The 18,205-nt window shown below is 43.4% G+C and overlaps 1 long non-coding RNA gene across 2 annotated transcripts in view; it reads left to right on the top strand.

The window, feature by feature from the left end:
- The window catches only part of LOC123589007, a 172,769-nt gene extending 157,670 nt beyond the window's left edge, over positions 1-15,099 (top strand). For both annotated transcript variants that reach the window (XR_006708117.1, XR_006708118.1), the window contains exon 3: positions 14,822-15,099. This is a non-coding gene — a long non-coding RNA (uncharacterized LOC123589007). The remainder of the gene's footprint in view (positions 1-14,821) is intronic.
- The last annotated feature ends 3,106 nt before the right edge of the window (positions 15,100-18,205 follow it).

Below are 18,205 nucleotides of genomic sequence, written 5' to 3'. Positions count from 1 at the left end.
ACTGGTTGCACTGGTTTAAGATTCACAGTGAATCTTAAACTTTTATTTGCTTCCCCCACCTAGGCTAAACTTTGGTTTGGGGTGCACTAAGTGAGCTTTAAAGAACAGTCCTTGGAGATGTCTTTTGCCTGACTGATCACCCCACGATCAGCCATGTCCTTTTGAGCATTCAACATGATTCAATCCAATCAGCAAATTCTAGAATCAGCAAAATTGTGTAGAAGGAGCATGGATGATTAATTCTGACAGAGCCAAGTTAGATTCTACGTTCTGTGTGACGATGGGGAAGCTAGCTTAGCCTCTTGGAACCTCAATATTTTCATCTGTCAAGTGGGCATAAGCATACTTAACCTTACAGGTTAAGGGACCATAAAGTGAGACCAGAAGAGGGACGTGTGTGTGTGTGTGTGTGTGTGTGTGTGTGTGTGTGTGTCTACAGTTGATTCACATCACGTGTCAGAGTGAGGTACCATAAAGTTGCAAGAACAGCAGTTTAGGTTCCTGCGAGCCTTTGGTCACAACATTTTCATCTGGCGGTCAATACAAGCCTTGGCTATGTGTGTTTCTATTTAAAGACAGCTTATCTAGTATTATTGTCTGAATTTTTAGCCTTGAACCCACTCAGCCAGCAACACTGTAACTCCTGCCTGTTATCCAGCCTATCTGATGCACCTGCTTTCTCTTGCAAGCACATCACCTCCTTGCACTTTGAAACTCTAGACGGCACTTGAGCACTATGCTTGGGGGACCATTTTGAACAGAGAAATAACGAATAAAAAGTACAAAAATGAAAAAAAACCCAAAACTCTTTAGCACTAAACAGACTGGGGAAGGACCCTTGTTTACAACATGAGAAGTGCAGCAAGGCTTGCTCGACCAGAGCTGGAAATGTGCACCCTGAGAGGCTCAAATTGCTCGCAGCTCTTCTCACGGCTGCTAATGACTGCCAACACACCACATGTATTGAATTGAGGATTACAAATAAATTTTAGTGGGAAGGTGAATTCACAAACACAGAATCTGCAAATCACGAGGGCCAACTGAAATGATATAGATGTCCCACACTCCAGTCCTTATAGGCCTTAAGCAGATCTCAAACCCCCAGGCTCAGCCCTTACAGGCCTGACTTTCGTCTCTGTCTTCATTTCCGGCCCCTGGTGAGTTTCTTCTCTTTTAAGTTTGGGTTGGTATTTTTATGTCTTTGCTCTGTGTCACCTTGCCTCCCTGTATGTTTGTAGCAAGAGAGGATGCCATCTGCCTCACCTTAGCCTGATAACTTGCTGGAAATCACGTGTGGTTCATTTTCTCCCTCTCTTACTGCAACTTGTGCCCCCATGGCGATGCTGTGCAAACCCCATCACAGCCCCACCCTGCATTTCCACTGCACGCTGACCCCAAGTGTCCTGGGTCTGCCACTTATGGCCATTGCACCCCATGTAGGGACAATACCTGTTCCAGGTTTTTCATGACAGAGGCCATGGCACCTAACTAATATCTTCAGTATGAGGGCATCAGGTTCTGGAAAGATCTCAGCTGTGGCCTCATACTCTCCCAGGACCAAACTGCCCACCGCCCCTCCCCCCCATGACAACTTCAGCCTGGTCTCAGCCTCTTTCCCCAGTCTAGCTTCTCCCCGTGCCTTGGGGTGCATCCTCTGCTGGTGTCCCCCATGGTTTATGCTGCTAGCTGACCACAGTCAGAGCCACATGGATCAGCAGAGATATAACCTTGATCCTCAAAGGTGAAAGGACCAGTGCTTCAATTCCTTTTTCCCCAGTCTCTGCCCCCTACGCAACTCTAACCTGTCCCCCATCAATAACCCTCCAAATTCATTTCCTATCAATGCTGTAACAAACGACCTCACGCTTTGTGGCTTCAAACATATTTATTCTCTTGCCATTCTGGAAGTCAGAAATCCAAAATGAGTCTTCCAGAGTTCAAGGCCTGGTGTTGGCAGAGTTTGTTCCTTCTGGAGCCTTGAAGGGAGAATTGTTTCCTTGCCTTCTGCACCTTGTAGAGGTTGTCCTTATCCCTTGGCTCATGGTCCGGCATCACATGGCCTCTTCTCTCTCTCTCTCTCTCTCTCTCTCTCTCTCTCTCTGCTTCCATAGTCATCTCACCTTGTCCCTCCCCTGACCTCCTTGCCTCCCTTTTGTAAGTACCCTTGTGATGACATTTAGGGGGCACCCAGGTAACCCAGGATGATCTCCCCATCTCAAGATCCTCAACTTGATCACAGCTGCAGAGACCCCCCCTTGCCATACTAGGGAGCCTCCTGGATCCAGGGACTAGGACTTGGATATCTTAGGGGGGTGTGGAGGGGCATTAATCAGCCCACCACACCCTCCGTCACCTTATAAAGGAGAAGGGGGCTGTGAAGGCCGTCAAACTAAAGAAGGACAACGTTTACATGCTGCTGTATACACCTTGCCTTCAGGGCCAGTGCTGCCTCCTTGGATGGCACCAAAGGCACCACTCAAGTGGTTCTCAGGGATCCAGGGACCTCCCCACCATTGGACCCAGAAGGGCTGACAAGGTTTAATGGAAGTTTCTCACCCTGTGTTAGTGATCGTTATAATAATGTGTCTTACCTTACCCTGAGTCCTGCTGATCAGAAGGTGCAGAATTCTAACAGTAAATGGAACATAAGCATGCCAAGTTTATACATGCTTTATGTCATTGGGTTGTTCTCAGAAGCCTGTTAGTGGACACCATTCTTCTTCCTGTTTCCTGGATGAGGTAGCTGAAGCACAGCTAAGGATCGTGCTCAGAATTCCTCAGTTGTTAACAGTCACATCCAAGAGTGGGAGCCAAGCATTCAGACTCCAGAGCCTGTGCCTCCAACAGCTACAGATCATCGTGCTGCCAGGTTCTGCCTCTAACTTGCTGTGTGACCTTGGGGAAGCCACTTTCCCTCTCTGGTCGTAGGTTATTAAAGTAGGAGCATAAAGCCAGGTCAGAACTTCTCAACTTTAGCACTTCCGACCTTGGGACCAGATTACTCTTTGTGGTGGAGGCTGTCCTGTGCAGGGTATGACATTTGCCAGCTTCCCTGGCCTCTGCCTGCTAGATGCTTCCCCAACACCCTACTCGACTGTAATAATGACAAACGTCTCCAGACGTTTCCAAACATCCCTTGTTTGGAGGCAAAATCTCCCCTGGTTGAGAACCCCTGGGAAGTAACCCATCAGGACTTGCCACACGTACAATATTCTGGTATTTCCTTAGCTTCAAGTCAGAAAATTGCTTTACATTCAAGAAGCTCCCTAGGCAGGCAAGAGTTCAGATGCAATGTGCAAGCTAACCAGTCTTATAAATTAGCACAAACATATGTCAGTGGTAATTAATTAAATACCTCCGTCGCATCACTAATAGCACCAGCTGAGGACAATATTACCATTCACAGAGCACGGCCGCCCATTTCTCAGCTTCACGTCGGGAGAGGTATGAGTAAACAGTTTGTTTAGCGGGTTAAACAAAAGCTGTTGCTTCCTCGCTTTGAAGGAAAGGGAGAATGTCCCCCAGAATGGACACGGAGCCTTCTCACCCTCTATTCCTGCCACCTTCCGTGAGATCTTCCCAGGGAGCCAGTTTCCAGGCAGTGGACAAAGGAACTGGTCCTCAATGTTGGCTTCTCCTGTTCCCTCTCCAAGTGAGAGTTTGTTAGCTGCCGAGTTCAGGCTCTCACATCACATTATTCCGTAGCAGCTCTCCAGCCCCCTGCTTCTACGTGGTACGTAGATGCTATTTTCTTATTATCTGACATCATCCCCCACTTAAATCAGTGTAGGTTTTCGTTTGTTTGCTTATTTAGTTTTTTGTTTGTTCGTTTGTTTGTTTGGAGCATTTTGGAGTTTTGTTTTATTTGGCTTCGTTTTGTTTGGTGCTGACAGAAGTCATGAAAAACATAGACAAATATCTGAGTGTGTATTCCAAGTCTTCCTACAACTTGTGTGATCCTGGACACGTGGCTTAACGTCTCAGCCTCAGTTTCCTCTCATCTGTAAAATGGGGATAGGAACACTGATCTCAAGGATGGCCATAAAGGTTAAATTAGACCATACCTATTCAGCACCTAGATAGTGCTGGGCGGGTACGAATAGTGCCCTTCTGCCAAAGCGGTTAGCCAACAGGCAAATACTTGGCTTTGAAATTTTCCCTTAGCTTCTGGCTGTCACTGTTGAAGAACAGTGTTAATATACACAAGATGGTTTAAGTCCACACTAAGAGAAGGAAGAGGTGGAATAATCAGCCCCTGAATAATGAGCGTCTGACTACATACTATTGCTTTGGGAAGCTCAGCTCCAAAAGGCTGAGTCCACGCTGGCTTTAAGTAGGAAGATGTATCCTTCCAACTTGAGCTCAGAGTGGGAAGCTTTATCACACACATGCTTCACATGCACACATAGTCAGACTGCAAAATCGAATCCCCTGGGCCACCACACTCCCGAATCCGTGGAAAGAGCCAATGTAGTATTCCATAGCATTACATTTGAGGAGCTTAGCATAAGGAGCAAATCTCTGGCCTCTGTTATAATGCTGAATGATCAGCGCTTTGGCTAATGACCCCCCCCCCCTGCTTTTCTCATCTCCTGTGTCAGTTAGCTTTCACCGGGTTATGCTGTGTAACAAGAAGCCCCAAAATCTCAGTGGCTTACAACAATTTGGTTTTTACCATCTCCTTATCTGCTGGTAATCACAGGTCAGCTGCAGCTCTGTTCCACATGCCTTCTCTTTCCAGGACCCAGGTTGCAGGAACAGTCCCTGTCAAAGCTCAGTGACAGTCATGGGGCAAAGGGAAAGAGCAAGAGAGCTGACGGGAACACACCATCTTAAACTTCTGCTTGAACATGGTTGGCCTTATACCTACAGGTCTGCCACTGGCCAAAGCGAGTCCCGTGGATGAACCTAACATCAGTGGGTCAGCAGAGTATAACCCTCTGACAGAACGACTGCATACTTGGAAGTATACTCCCAAATTGGGGGAAGTGATAGATTATGCTCTCAGCATTCCCAGGCCTTCTCTGATTTTAAACTAATTTTCAATTTTTAGAAGGCAGACTAAGTCAAAGGCTTTTTAAAACTAAAAAATCATTAATTTATTTTTAAAATTCCAGTATAATTAACATACCATGTTATATTAGTTTCACATGTACAACCTTCATGATTCAACAATTTCATACGTTACTCTGTGCACATCATGATAAGTGTATTCTTAACCCCCTTCACCCATTTCACCCTTCCTCCACTGGCCTCTCCTCTGGCAACCACCAGTTTGTTCTCTATAAATAAGAGTCTGTTTCTTAGTTTGTCTCTTTTTTCCTTGTTCATTTTGTTTTCTTAAATTCCACATATGAGTGAAATCATATGGTATTTGTCTTTCTCTGACTGACTTATTTCACTCAGCGTTATACTCTGTAGATCCATCCATGTTGTTGCAAATGGCAAGATCTCATTCTTTTTATGGCTGAGTAATATTCCACTGTATGTATATATGCTGCATCTTCTTTATCCATTCATCTATCGATGGCCACTTGGGTTGCTTCCATGTCTTGGCAATTGTAAATAATGCTGCAGTACACATAGGAGAGCATATATCTTTTCAAATCAGTGTTTTCATATTCTTTGGGTAAATACCCAATAGCGGAATTACTGGATCATAGGGTCATTCTATTTTTAATTTTTGGAGGAACCTCCTCAGTGTTTTCTACACTGGCTGCCCCAGTTTGCCTTGCCCCCAACAGAGGAAGAGTGTTCCTTTTTCTTCACATCCTTGCTAACACTTTCATCCTTGCTAATAAAAACACACTTTGTGTTTTTGATTTTAGCCATTCTGACAGGTGTGAGGTGATATCTTCTTGTGGTTTTGATTTGCATCTCCCTGATGATGTGTGATGTTGAGCATCTTTTCATGTGTCCATTGGCCTTCTGGATATCTTCTTTGGAGAAATGACTGTTTATGTCTCCTGCCCATTTTTTAATTGCCTTATTTGTTGTTTGGTACTGAGTTGCATAAGTTCTTTATGTATTTTGGATATCAACCCCTTATCAGATGTATCATGTGCAAACATCTCCTCCCATCCGGTGGGTTGTCTTTTTGTTTTTTTGATTTTTTCCCCCTCTGAACAGAGGCTTTTTGTTTTGGTGTAATCCAGTAGTTTACATTTGCTTTTGTTTCCCTTGCATAAACATATATAGAAAAAACGTTTCTACCGACAAAGATTACTGCCTATGTTTTCGTTTAGGAATTTTAAGGTTTCAGGTCTCACAGTTAGGTCTTTAATTTCATTCTGAGCTTATTTTCTTGTATGGTGTAAGAAAGTTGTCCAGTTTCATTCTTTTACATGTAGCTGTCCAGTTTTCCAGCACCATTTGTTGAAGAGACTTTTTCCCATTGCATATTCCTACCTCCTTTGTTGTAGATTAATTGATCATACGATTGTGGGTTCATTTCTGGGTTTTCTATTCTGTTCCATTGAGCTGTGTGTCTGTTTTTGTGCCAGTACCGTATTCTTTGGATCATTACAGCCTTGTAATGTAACTTGAAGTCTGGAATTGTGATACCTCCAGTTTTATTCTTCTTTTTCAAGATTTCTTTGGCTATTTGGGGGTCTTTCGTGGTTCCATACAAACTGTAGGATTATTTGTTCTAGTTCTATAAAAAGTGCTGTGGTATTTTGATAGGGGTTTCATTAAATCTGTACATTGCTCTGGGTAGTGTGGACATTTTAACAATATTTGTCCTCCTAAACCAGGAACAAGGGATATCATTCCATTTGATTGTGTCTTCTTCAATTTCTTTCATCATTGTGTTTTATAGTTTTCAGAGTATAAATCTTCTGCCTCTTTGGTTAAATTTATTCCCAGGTGTGTTATTATTTTTGGTGCAATTGTAAATGGAATTGTTTTCTTAATTTCTCTTTGTGCTACTTCATTATTAGTGTATAGAAATGCAACAGATTTCTGTATATTGCTTTTGTATACTGCACCAATCAAAGGCTCCTTATACACACTATGAGGGGTCCAAAGCTCAAAGTTCCTTTTAAGTATTCTTAGGGTCTGTGGACTCCAACAAGGTTTGTCTAACAGATTTCTAACAGATAACTTATCAATCCCTAAATATTCTTTGTCAGGGCAGGAATCCATTTATGAGAACAGTAATCCATGGTAAAACATCCCTTTCAGGGGGCGCCTGGGTGGCGCAGTCGGTTAAGCGTCCGACTTCAGCCAGGTCACGATCTCGCGGTCCGTGAGTTCGAGCCCCGCGTCGGGCTCTGGGCTGATGGCTCAGAGCCTGGAGCCTGTTTCCGATTCTGTGTCTCCCTCTCTCTCTGCCCCTCCCCCGTTCATGCTCTATCTCTCTCTGTCCCAAAAATAAATAAACGTTGAAAAAAAAAAAATTAAAAAAAAAAACAAAACATCCCTTTCAGGCATCTTTGTGACTTCTAGGTACTTTTAGCTGAGGGAGGTCACGATTCCTTTCTAAAATTGCTATGGCTATGATAGACCTCCCATTGATACAAGATGGAAGGACATATACAGAATATAGGATATGCGTGCACGTGGGGAGGGATAGGCTCCTGGGGGATACAGAAATGCTGTCACCAGATGGAAAATATGACAGTTAGCCAAAACTCCCAAGTGTGTAAGAAACATCAGTTCTTCCACTGGTTTCTGAGGTTGCTTTCACATCTAAAATGTTACTGATCTACGTTCAGAAACCACCTCCTCCATCCAGACTTCAAACCAATTTCAACATCTTTTTCTAAGTATGATCCAATCATACTGCTCTCCCCCTCCACCACCACTTGGAAGGAAGCTTTCAAACTGTCCTTCATTAATGCTTCTACTTAGACCTAGGACCCTTTTCTTCCCGTTCAGCAATACCCACTCCAAATGCCATCACCCATCTTCCTAGTCATCGGATCTCCCACTTCTCCCCAATGCATTTACCTTGGAAAACTTTGCTGTCCTTGGATGTCTAAGCAAGCCTTTCATAATATTGTTAAAGCAGCAGTCTGAATGCTCACATTGAGTATGCATGCATGGCCTTAGAAGAAAAAACCTTACCCATCTTCTATGTTATCATCAATAACTATAATGTCGGCTATTTATTGAGTCCCCTATGATGCTCTAGGCTCCGTTCATAATTTTCATTTATTGTATCTACTCTTGAGTACAGGGGAAAATATATTATTACCCCAGTTGAAGAGAGGAACCAATGGAGACTCAGAAATGTGAAGCAACTTGCCCAAGTTCACAGATGCTAATAATTGGCAGAGCAGGAATTCAAACTTGAGTTTTGCCCGACCTCACTATCCATGCCTTCCTGCTACCTAGTGCTTCCTTCTACCTTAATGCTTCATGAAAAAGTGTTACAAAGGGCACGCCACCCTGGGCCTGAACAATGCCCATTAAGGAGAACTCACACCTTCCCTGCTGTTCCTGTACACTTCGATTCACTCAACAGACTGAAGAATGGAACTGGAGACACTTAGTCCTCTCCAGACAATAAATCATTGGCTTTTTATCTGTCACCGGCTCGATTTTCCAAAGATTTGTTTTCGTCAGTTTAATGAATTATTGGATCACCTGGAAATTGCTCAGAATTAACCTGTGGCTGACATTAATGGATCTGCAACACAAGTGTCGAGCTCTCTCTAACCAGTCCAATCCATCCTTTTGCGAGGGGGCCGGCTGCCCGGCACGCGGCGATCCGTCCATTTTGCTGCTCTGTCTGCCTGTGTCTGTGGATGGCGAGCAGGCACCAGAGGAGTCCGTCAGGAGCCCGGGTACCGCCTGCTGCTTACCCTGCCTGTGCCGGCAGGAGGTGAGAATCCTAATAAATCCCTTCACGACTTGCCACACGATCCCCTGGTTCTCTGAGAAGCCTTTGGCAAGGGTTGGGCTTCTTTGTTAGGATCCACTCTACATCCCCAACTACCCTCGAGCCCTCTTAGCCCGGGTTCCAAGTATTTCCCTAACCCATCCGGTTCTCTCCACCTCCCCCAACACCAACCAGCCTCGTCAAGCTGCCACTTGATGCCCGAGTTGATACAAAGCACTCATTCTCCCTGTTCCCACCTCTGCCCTCCAATAACCTGCTGTCCACAGAGTGATCATTTTATATCAAATAATCACATCCACTTTGCTTAACATTCTCAGGGGCTTCCCCCTGTGTTTGGAATAAGACCCCACAAGAGCATCCATGACCTGGCTCTGCCTCCCTCCCAGCAGACCTAGGACCTTGCCCTGAGCTCTCACTTGGCCCCAGTCACTTTGGCCTTTGGCCTTGCCACATACCCTACTCATATTTTGGCCTGTTTTGCTCACAGCTGTATCCACAGGACCTATGACAGAACTTGACACACAGCAAGTACTTACTCCATCGGCTTAATTCATCAATCGGTTATTTTCAAGGTCCTAAGAACATTGTAGAGAATGAGGACACAGAGGGCTTCTGACGGCTTGTTAAGGTTTAACAACCAGGGTCAGCTCATAGGAAGTCCCAGCTCACTGTGCTCCCCTACCACTTCCCTTCACCCTCACACTCTAGACTGTTTCTAGACTGTCTCTTTGGTCTGGAGAGTTGCCTCTCTAGACCAGAAATCGGCACACTTTTTTTTTTTTTTCTGCAGAGGGCCAGAGAGTGAATATTTGCAGACCATTCATTCTTTGTCCCACCTACTCAATTCTGCTGTTGTAGTGCAGAAACAGTCATAGACAATACGTAAATGAATGACCTCATGTGTGCCGGTAAAATTGCCTACCTGCCATAGGCTGGATCTGGCCCGGTGGCTGTAATTTGCTGCAGTCTGCTTAAACTCTAAGCTCCTTGGGGAACCCTAATACACAGCTGGCCACCATTCAGGGTCTGTTGGAGAAAGTCCAATATGATGGAGGCAAGAATTCACCAAGTGATGTGGAAATTAAGAAAGCCGTCTTCATAGCCTTCCATGTCTGAGACCAGCCTTTCACATCTTGAGCGTTGGAATCGAGTCTGTCTTCCACAGTGGCTTGCCCCACTCACAAGCTGTGCAGCTTGGGACAAGTTACCAAATTGTTTTCCGTCTTTCTCCTATAAAATGGGATGAACTAATCTCTTAGGGGTCTTTTAAAGAGCAAAGGAGATAATGTAAGTGATTTCAGATGAAGTGAGAATCGCCCTTCCCTCCACCCCCCACATGTGCATACATGCGTGTATGTAGGCTGGTGCAAAAATGGTTGTGATTGTCACTGTTCAGTTAACAACCTGGCTTTTGTCCTCCTGAGTGATGTTTATGATCTAGAATAGCAGCTGAATTCCTCAGGACAATGGAAGGCATTTCTTTTGTGATGCTTTAGGGGAAAAGGAGAAAAATGAGGTAACTGGCAAGGAGAGAAGATTTGGCTGGAAAAAAACAGGTGGTTGAGGGAGATTTTCATCCTGTATGCGGTGTCTGTTTGTAAAATCGCTTTCCCTTTACTACCCATGGGATTCCAGTTAAACGTCCTTTTCTTATTACTGCACTGGGTCCGGGGGCGGGGGGCGGGGCGGGGGTGGGGAGCTTGGATCTATTTGTTTTCAGGAGGGGCTAATCTGCACAAAAGCTGAACCCTACTCCTTCTAGGCATGAGCTGAGAACAAATGGCTCCCTTGCCTGGCACATGCTAGGGTCAGTAAATGCTAGTTAGTTCCATTCTTACCTCCCCTTAATCATTTCATCTTTACAAAAAAAAAAAAAAAAAAAAAAAAAAAATCATGTACTTCAGACTCAGTGCCAAAAATCCCCAAGTCTCAAGTACTGGATGTTTGTTGAAGGAAGAGAATAATTCAAATGAGGCTTGCCCGGTAGAGATCCCTCAAGGATACCTAAGAATGGCTCGCAATTAGCATACTCATTCTTAATATATAAATGGATGCTTCTAAAGTGCTGAAGTGTGCTTAAAAGCAATTTGATTATCAGTAGTCACAGCATTCTTTTTGCAGCCTTTCCCCCACATATTCACACTGCCTATGGGGAAGTTTTTCCAAAGGGTGGAGGGAACTAGAGACCAGCCCTTGCCAGTATTATCACAAATTACAAATAAATAGTCCTAGCCTCATGTTCCCTGGAAGAGAGAACTCAACCAGGTTCCAATTGTCATTTTTCTTTATGTGAATTATATGATCTTGAGTAAATCACTTATTCTCTCTGTGTTTCAGAATCCTAATAAATTGGAAAAGATCCTGTGCCCATGGATTGGAGGATTTAATATTGTTAGCGTGTCACTATAGCTTTTCCTGGCATTTTCTCACATCGGAACTGTGATTCAGTTCCTGGGTGAAGGTGCTCTAAAAAGCTCTTATTCTTATTTTTTTGTCCTCCCATAATTCTGGAGATATGCAAACACACACACTATTTAATTTTTTGCTAGTGCTTTGGTATCTTATATAAGAATTTTGCTAAATCCAAGATGATGAAAATGTACCCTTGTGTTTTCTGCCAAGAGTTCAATGTTTTTGCCTCTTAAATTTAGATCATTGATCTATTCTGAGTTAATTTTTACCTAAGGTGTGAGGTCAGGGAGTCAAACTACGGCCATGTGGAAATCCATTTGTCCCAGAACCAGTTGTCAAAGAGACTATTCTATCCCCACTGGATGGACGTAGCATCCTTGTCCAAAGTCAGCTGGCCATAGCTATATGGGCTTATTTCTGGACTCTCAATTCTGTTCCACTGGTTTATATGTCTAGCTTTATGCCAGCACCACACTGTTTTAATTACTATAGCTTTGCAGTAAGTTTTGATGGGGAGATATGAGTACTCCCAACATTGTTCTTTTTCAGGATTGTTTTGGCTGTTCAGGGCCCCTTGCAAATCCATATGAATCTGAGTACTAACTTTTTCAATTCTGCAAAAAAGGGCCATTAAGATCCGATAGGCCATTAGAAAAGATTTGATAGGCCATTGAATCTATAGATCACTTTGTGTATGTCAACATCTTACCAATATAAATCTTCCAGTCTTTGAACACAGGATGCGTTGCCATTTATTTAGGCCTTCTTTAATTTCTTTCAACAATATTTTTTAGTTTTCAGTGAACAATCCTTCTTGCCTCCTTTGTTAAATTTGTTTCCAGGTATTTCATTCTTTTAGACGCTATTGTAAATGGGATTGCTTTCTTAATGTCCTTTTGGGATTATTCATTGCAGGGATATGGATACACCGTGTGTTCATCTTGTCCCCTGCAACTTGGCTGAATTTGTTCTTTAGTTCTACTAGCTTTCTTTTAGATTCTTTGGGATTTTCTATATCATGTCATCCATGAACGGAGATAATTTTCCTTCTTTTCCAGTTTGGATGTCCCTTAATTCTTTTTCTTGTCTAATTGCTCTGGCCAGATCTTCTGGTACAGTGTTAAATACTAGGCAGGAAAGCAGGTATCCTTGTTTTGTTCCTAGTTTTAGGGGAAAAGCATTCAGACTTTCACCACTGAGTGTAATGCTAGCTGTGCATTTTTCACAAATGCCCTTTATTGTGTCAAGGAAGTTCCTTTCTGTCCTTTGTTCTCTGAGATATTTTATCATTAAAGTGTGTTGGCATTTTGTCAACATCATTTGAGATGATTATATATTTTTCTTCATTCTACTAATCTCATGTATTACACTGATTCATTTTCTTATGTTGAATCACCGTTGCATTCCTGGGATAAATCCCACTTGGCCATGGCATAAAATCCTCAATAATATGCTGTTGAGTTCTTTTTTTAAATTTTTTTTTTCAACGTTTATTTATATATTTTCGGGACAGAGAGAGACAGAGCATGAACGGGGGAGGGGCAGAGAGAGAGGGAGACACAGAATCGGAAACAGGCTCCAGGCTCTGAGCCATCAGCCCAGAGCCTGACGCGGGGCTCGAACTCCCGGACCGCGAGATCGTGACCTGGCTGAAGTCGGACGCTTAACCGACTGCGCCACCCAGGCGCCCCAATATGCTGTTGAGTTCTATTTGCTAGCATTTATGGATTTAAAACAGCATTTTTTTCTCTTTCTTATTATTTTCTTTCTTTTTTTTTTTTTGATATATGAAATTTATTGTCAAATTGGTTTCCATACAGCACCCAGTGCTTATCCCAAAAGATGCCCTCTTCAATACCCATCACCTACCCTCCCCTCCCTCCCACCCCCCATCAACCCTCAGTTTGTTCTCAGTTTTTAAGAGTCTCTTATGCTTTGGCTCTCTCCCACGCTAACCTCTTTTTTTGTCCTTCCCCTCCCCCATGGGTTTCTGTTAAGGTTCTCAGGATCCACATAAGAGTGAAAACATATGGTATCTGTCTTTCTCTGTATGGCTTGTTTCACTTAGCATCACACTCTCCAGTTCCATCCACGTTGCTACAAAGGGCCATATTTCATTCTTTCTCATTGCCACATAGTACTCCATTGTGTATATAAACCACAATTTCTTTATCCATTCATCAGTTGATGGACATTTAGGCTGTTTCCACAATTTGGCTATTGTTGAGAGTGCTGCTATAAACATTGAGGTACAAGTGCCCCTATGCATCAGTACTTCGGTATCCCTTGGGTAAATTCCTAGCAGTGCTACCACTGGGTCATAGGGTAGGTCTATTTTTAATTTTTTGAGGAACCTCCACAGTGTTTTCCAGAGCGGCTGCACCAGTTTGCATTCCCACCAACAGTGCAAGAGGGTTCCTGTTTCTCCACATCCTCTCCAGCATCTATAGTCTCCTGATTTGTTCATTTTGGCCACTCTGACTGGCGTGAGGTGATATCTGAGTGTGGTTTTGATTTGTATTTCCCTGATGAGGAGCGATTAAAACAGTATTTTTAATAAAAGGCAAACACTTGACAATTCCATTGCAACCATAATGTAATGAACAGTAGTCCATTCTCTCCTGTCTGCCTGTAACTAACTTGTCTCCCTAGTACTAGCACTAGATTTGTACTTTGATGATATGTTTGCTGTATAGAGGGTAGTTTAGTAAAATAGCTGATCTTTTACATCCTTGTGTGTGTGTGTGTGTGTGTGTGTGTGTGTGTGTGTGTACATGAAGCAGCATAGCATAGCAGTCAGCTAGGGGCTTTGGTGTCAGAAAGATCTGCACCAAACTGCTGGTTCTGTCATATACCATCCTTGGGAACGTGGACAGTATTTTAGCTTCACTGAGCTTCGGTTTCATCACCGGATTATTTACTCTCTAGCTCTCAGAGCTGTTAAAAAAGAAAAAAGCAGATGAGATGTATGCAAAGCACAACACAGTGCCTAGCATCAAACAAAGTCTAATAACAAGAGCAACTCACTTATCAGGATCATTTAGATGTAACAAGTTGTAATTATGTTCTGTTTGAGTGTGTTTTCCCCAGGAAGTTAGTTTTTTTCAGAAAAACTCTTAACATGACCTTCTGATGGAGGCTATGATTACATCTACCCGGCCAGAGGTACTGTGGAAACAGTTCCATAAGGCATCCAGATGTGTCCACAGTGTAGACTGAGAGTATCGACATCTCACCCAGATGCTAGGTGCAGAGCCTCAGCCTCAGATTTTCCCTGATGTCCTGCTTTGTCAGGGCAATGGGGGTTCAGCCTTGTCCAGCCTGGCCCTTCCAGGGTGATGGCCTTCCTGGGCCAAGGGAAGGGTGCAATTCCCCATTCAGCCACCAGGTAGCAGATGACCATTCCCAGGAAGGAAGTTTAGGTGGGCGGGTGCCCTGAACCTGAGCCTATTGGAATTTTTTAAAAAAGGTAAGGTATTTGAGCCACAGCCTAAAGTCGCGGCCTAATTACAACTCAGTAGAAGAGAAATGGCGAATGCTGGTGCTTCCTTTGTTTCTCAGCCTTATCTCAAGAAATGGCGCCTTGTTGGGAGTGGACTTCCCTCTCACCATCCAATTCCAGGAGTGGTGCAGCAGGCATATTGTAACACCGACCAGGATTTGGATTCGTGACAGTGTGTCCGCAAACAGGGGTGGTGAGAACAAATGAGGGAACACAGGCGAGGTGTGGGGAGCAGTCTGCACTCAGATCCAGGCTCACTATCAGAAAAAAACACGGCCTAACAACTGTTCTAAAAAAGAAGGTTTATTAAAAATAAATTTTTTAAGTTTTTTTCTATCAGAATATGAAGGGGCCAAAAGTTTACAGTCTACTGATGCAGAATAAGATACCATTTTTTAAGTATGCAGAGGGATGGGGGAGATCTTTTTATCCTTCCTCCTCACCTCCGGTGCCACTCCAGAGAACCTTAAATACAGTAGCAAAAATTTCATCCCGGGGCATTTGGACATGCATTTTGCTGGGTAGTGGGGAAGGCTTCGGGGCCCAAAGGCGTTTCCTGATGGGATTTCGGGTACCACCACCAGCTGTGCCAGACGCTGATGCTTCCTCCTGACCCAGGTTTCCTAGAACAGGGGTTTTAACCCTTAATGTGCTAAGGACCCCATCTGCAACCTGAGGTCACCTATGGGCTCCTTCTTACAATGATGTTTTTAAATGCATAAAGTACACTACATTGCATTACAAAAGAAGCCTGTAGTTTGATCTTAGCTATGATTTCTGTAAGTGAAAAGTCACAGATGTTACTAATATTATAGTCATTTTTCTTTATATTCATCATTGACTGACATGCTCAGTGTTAGGTGGAACTTTGTGACAACCGATAAGCAAATTGTTCTCACCCAATTCACAGACTCCGGAATTCTAGCCACAGATATCTTGGGTCAGTGGATCTCAGGTGAAGAACAAAAACACATCGTTATTGCTACCACCTTAGGCGTCCTGAGCAGTGAGATTTTGTTGTTTATTTCAGCAACATACATTCCATTTTGCCCCAGTGGAATCTAAGTGAATTGATTCAGAACACATAGCTTATCACCTTTTTTTTAATTATGAGACTGAGAAAAACTACAAGTGCACCTTATGTTGAGGGGAAAATCCATCTAATTGGTATTGAATGGTATCAACAGCTAATTTTTTTTAACACAGCAATTCTACATAGAGAAAATTGGTTTAGATGGTCAATGGAAAACAATACTGTTTTAGGGCTTAATGAGAACAATTCTTCCTTTCCTTAAAAAGTTCTCACTTCGTGGCCAGATTGATATGGCGTTTATCAATTGCCACATTGCTTTTCGTTAAAAAGAAAGAAAGAAAGAAAGAAAGAAAGAAAGAAACTTTCCTGAAAACTTTTAGCCCTGTGGATGTGTGTGTGTACACATGTGTGAACATGTGTGCATATGTGTGCCTTATATCCCAGACTTGTGATATGGGATGAATAGTTCCATACCTAGTAGAGAAAGCCTTTGAGATTGTTTCCAAAATAGCTAAAAGAGGGGGAAGATACAAAGAGTCTTGGAAGGGCAAGAGGGCAAAGAGATTCCTCACTCCTGCCTGACTCCCCTGAAATAGCTTCCTTTGTCACATCCGTTACGGTGACTTCATATTGTCACAGGTTCCACCCTCAGAACACTTACCTCAGTTTGAAGGATCAAAAAAAAAAATTAAGAGTTGTAAGTGTGTTCCTATTTTGACTTTTCCCTGCCTATGATTCCTTATTGCTTCTCGAAGCAGAGCCCTTCCTACTGTTATCTGTAGCACCTCCCCAATGCAAATACTTTGTCTTAAGATAATGCCTGTAGAGTGACTTACTTAATGGTTTGGCGAAGTCAGGGCATATCAGAACCACCCAGCATAAGGTTGGGCTATGGTCACTTCAGTACAAAACCAAGCCAAAAGTTTGAGTGGGTCAAGACAGTCAATCCTAGGTAGAGAAAAAGGAAATGGGCCACCTACGAGGATGAAGAATCCATGCCTCTTCTCATTAAGCATGATCCTGTTGGTGTCTTTCCATGTTATCTTCCAGGATTGTCTACACAGAGCATTGAGAGCTTAGCTGAACTTAGACCAAGAAATTTCATGTCTTTATGGATGCTTGCCTCATATGTGTCTACACTCGTGTGTACATCTTCATGTTTGTGTCTTGTATGTGTCTGATGCAGCATGTCTGTGTATTTACGTTTGTGTGTGTGTCAATGTGATTATATGGCATATATGGCAACGTGCGCTGTGGGTCGAACAACATGGTAGACATTGCATGGGGCTGAGCTCCAGGATTACACTTTGTATGTTGCTAAACAAATGCCACCAAAGAAAAGCCAGTCGTTCTTAGTATATTCAAGGGCCTGAGATACTGAGAAACTCCCTGAGAAGGAAAACAGAAACCCTGAATCTGTGGAATGTCCTGACACCCCATTTCAATGAGTAAAAGTGACAGAGTTGAGCTAAACTTAAGAGTCTGTCAACAAAACTGTTCTTTTAATATTCTACTAAGCAAAACTATATAATGGAGTTGAATGCAAACTTGGGATGGATTTTTAAGGTAAACATGAGACATTTTGTTGTGTGAATGGACATCGTATGGGAAAGTATTAGAGATACAGAAAGTAAGGCTGATTGGTACTAGGCTGGGGAGGGCCTTGAATGCAAAGGTCAAGGCAAATGACCCTGGGGGAGCCATCAGGGGCTCTGGCTAAGGTGTGGCACAATGAAGGGCATCTCTGCCATCCCCAGGGTGGTCCTAGCATTGGCCATGGTCCCTGGGTCTTCCTCACAGACCAACGTGGGCATATTCTAACAGGTATATAGTTGAGTTTCTTGTGGAAATGAAACCAAGTCACTGTGAGCCCAGCATTCCACTGACTGCTTAACTCCAGGCTCTGCTATGCTCTCATCTTTTTGGATTGCCTAAATGCCTATATATATATTTTTTTTTGAGAGAGAGAGAGAGAGACATCATGAGCTGGTGAGGGGCAGAGAGAGGAGACACAGAATCTGAAGTGGGCTCCAGGCCCTGAGCTGTCAGCACAGAGCCCGGCGCGGGCTTAAACTCACGAGCCATGAGATCATGACCTGAGCCAAAGTTAGATGCTTAACCAACTGAGCCACCCGGGTGCCCCCCTAAACACCCATTCTTATCTATTTATTAGTTCATTTAACAAACGTATATTAAGGGCCTACCATGTTGGAGGCTTTGTCCTTGGTACTGGGAATTGAGCAGTGAACAGAACAAACCAACAGCCTGTCCTCATGGAGCATTCAATCTAGTTGGGAGAGACACAAAGCATACATTAAACCAGTAAATTATGTACCATATTAGATAGGAGTAAGTGCTTAGGAGAAAAAAAAAATTGGTGAAGTAGACACGGAGTTAGGAAGCAATGGGC

The sequence above is a fragment of the Leopardus geoffroyi genome, chromosome E3, assembly GCF_018350155.1.
Source record: "Leopardus geoffroyi isolate Oge1 chromosome E3, O.geoffroyi_Oge1_pat1.0, whole genome shotgun sequence".
Taxonomy (NCBI): Eukaryota; Metazoa; Chordata; class Mammalia; order Carnivora; family Felidae; genus Leopardus; species Leopardus geoffroyi.
This window is presented reverse-complemented; position numbering and strand designations above follow the sequence as displayed.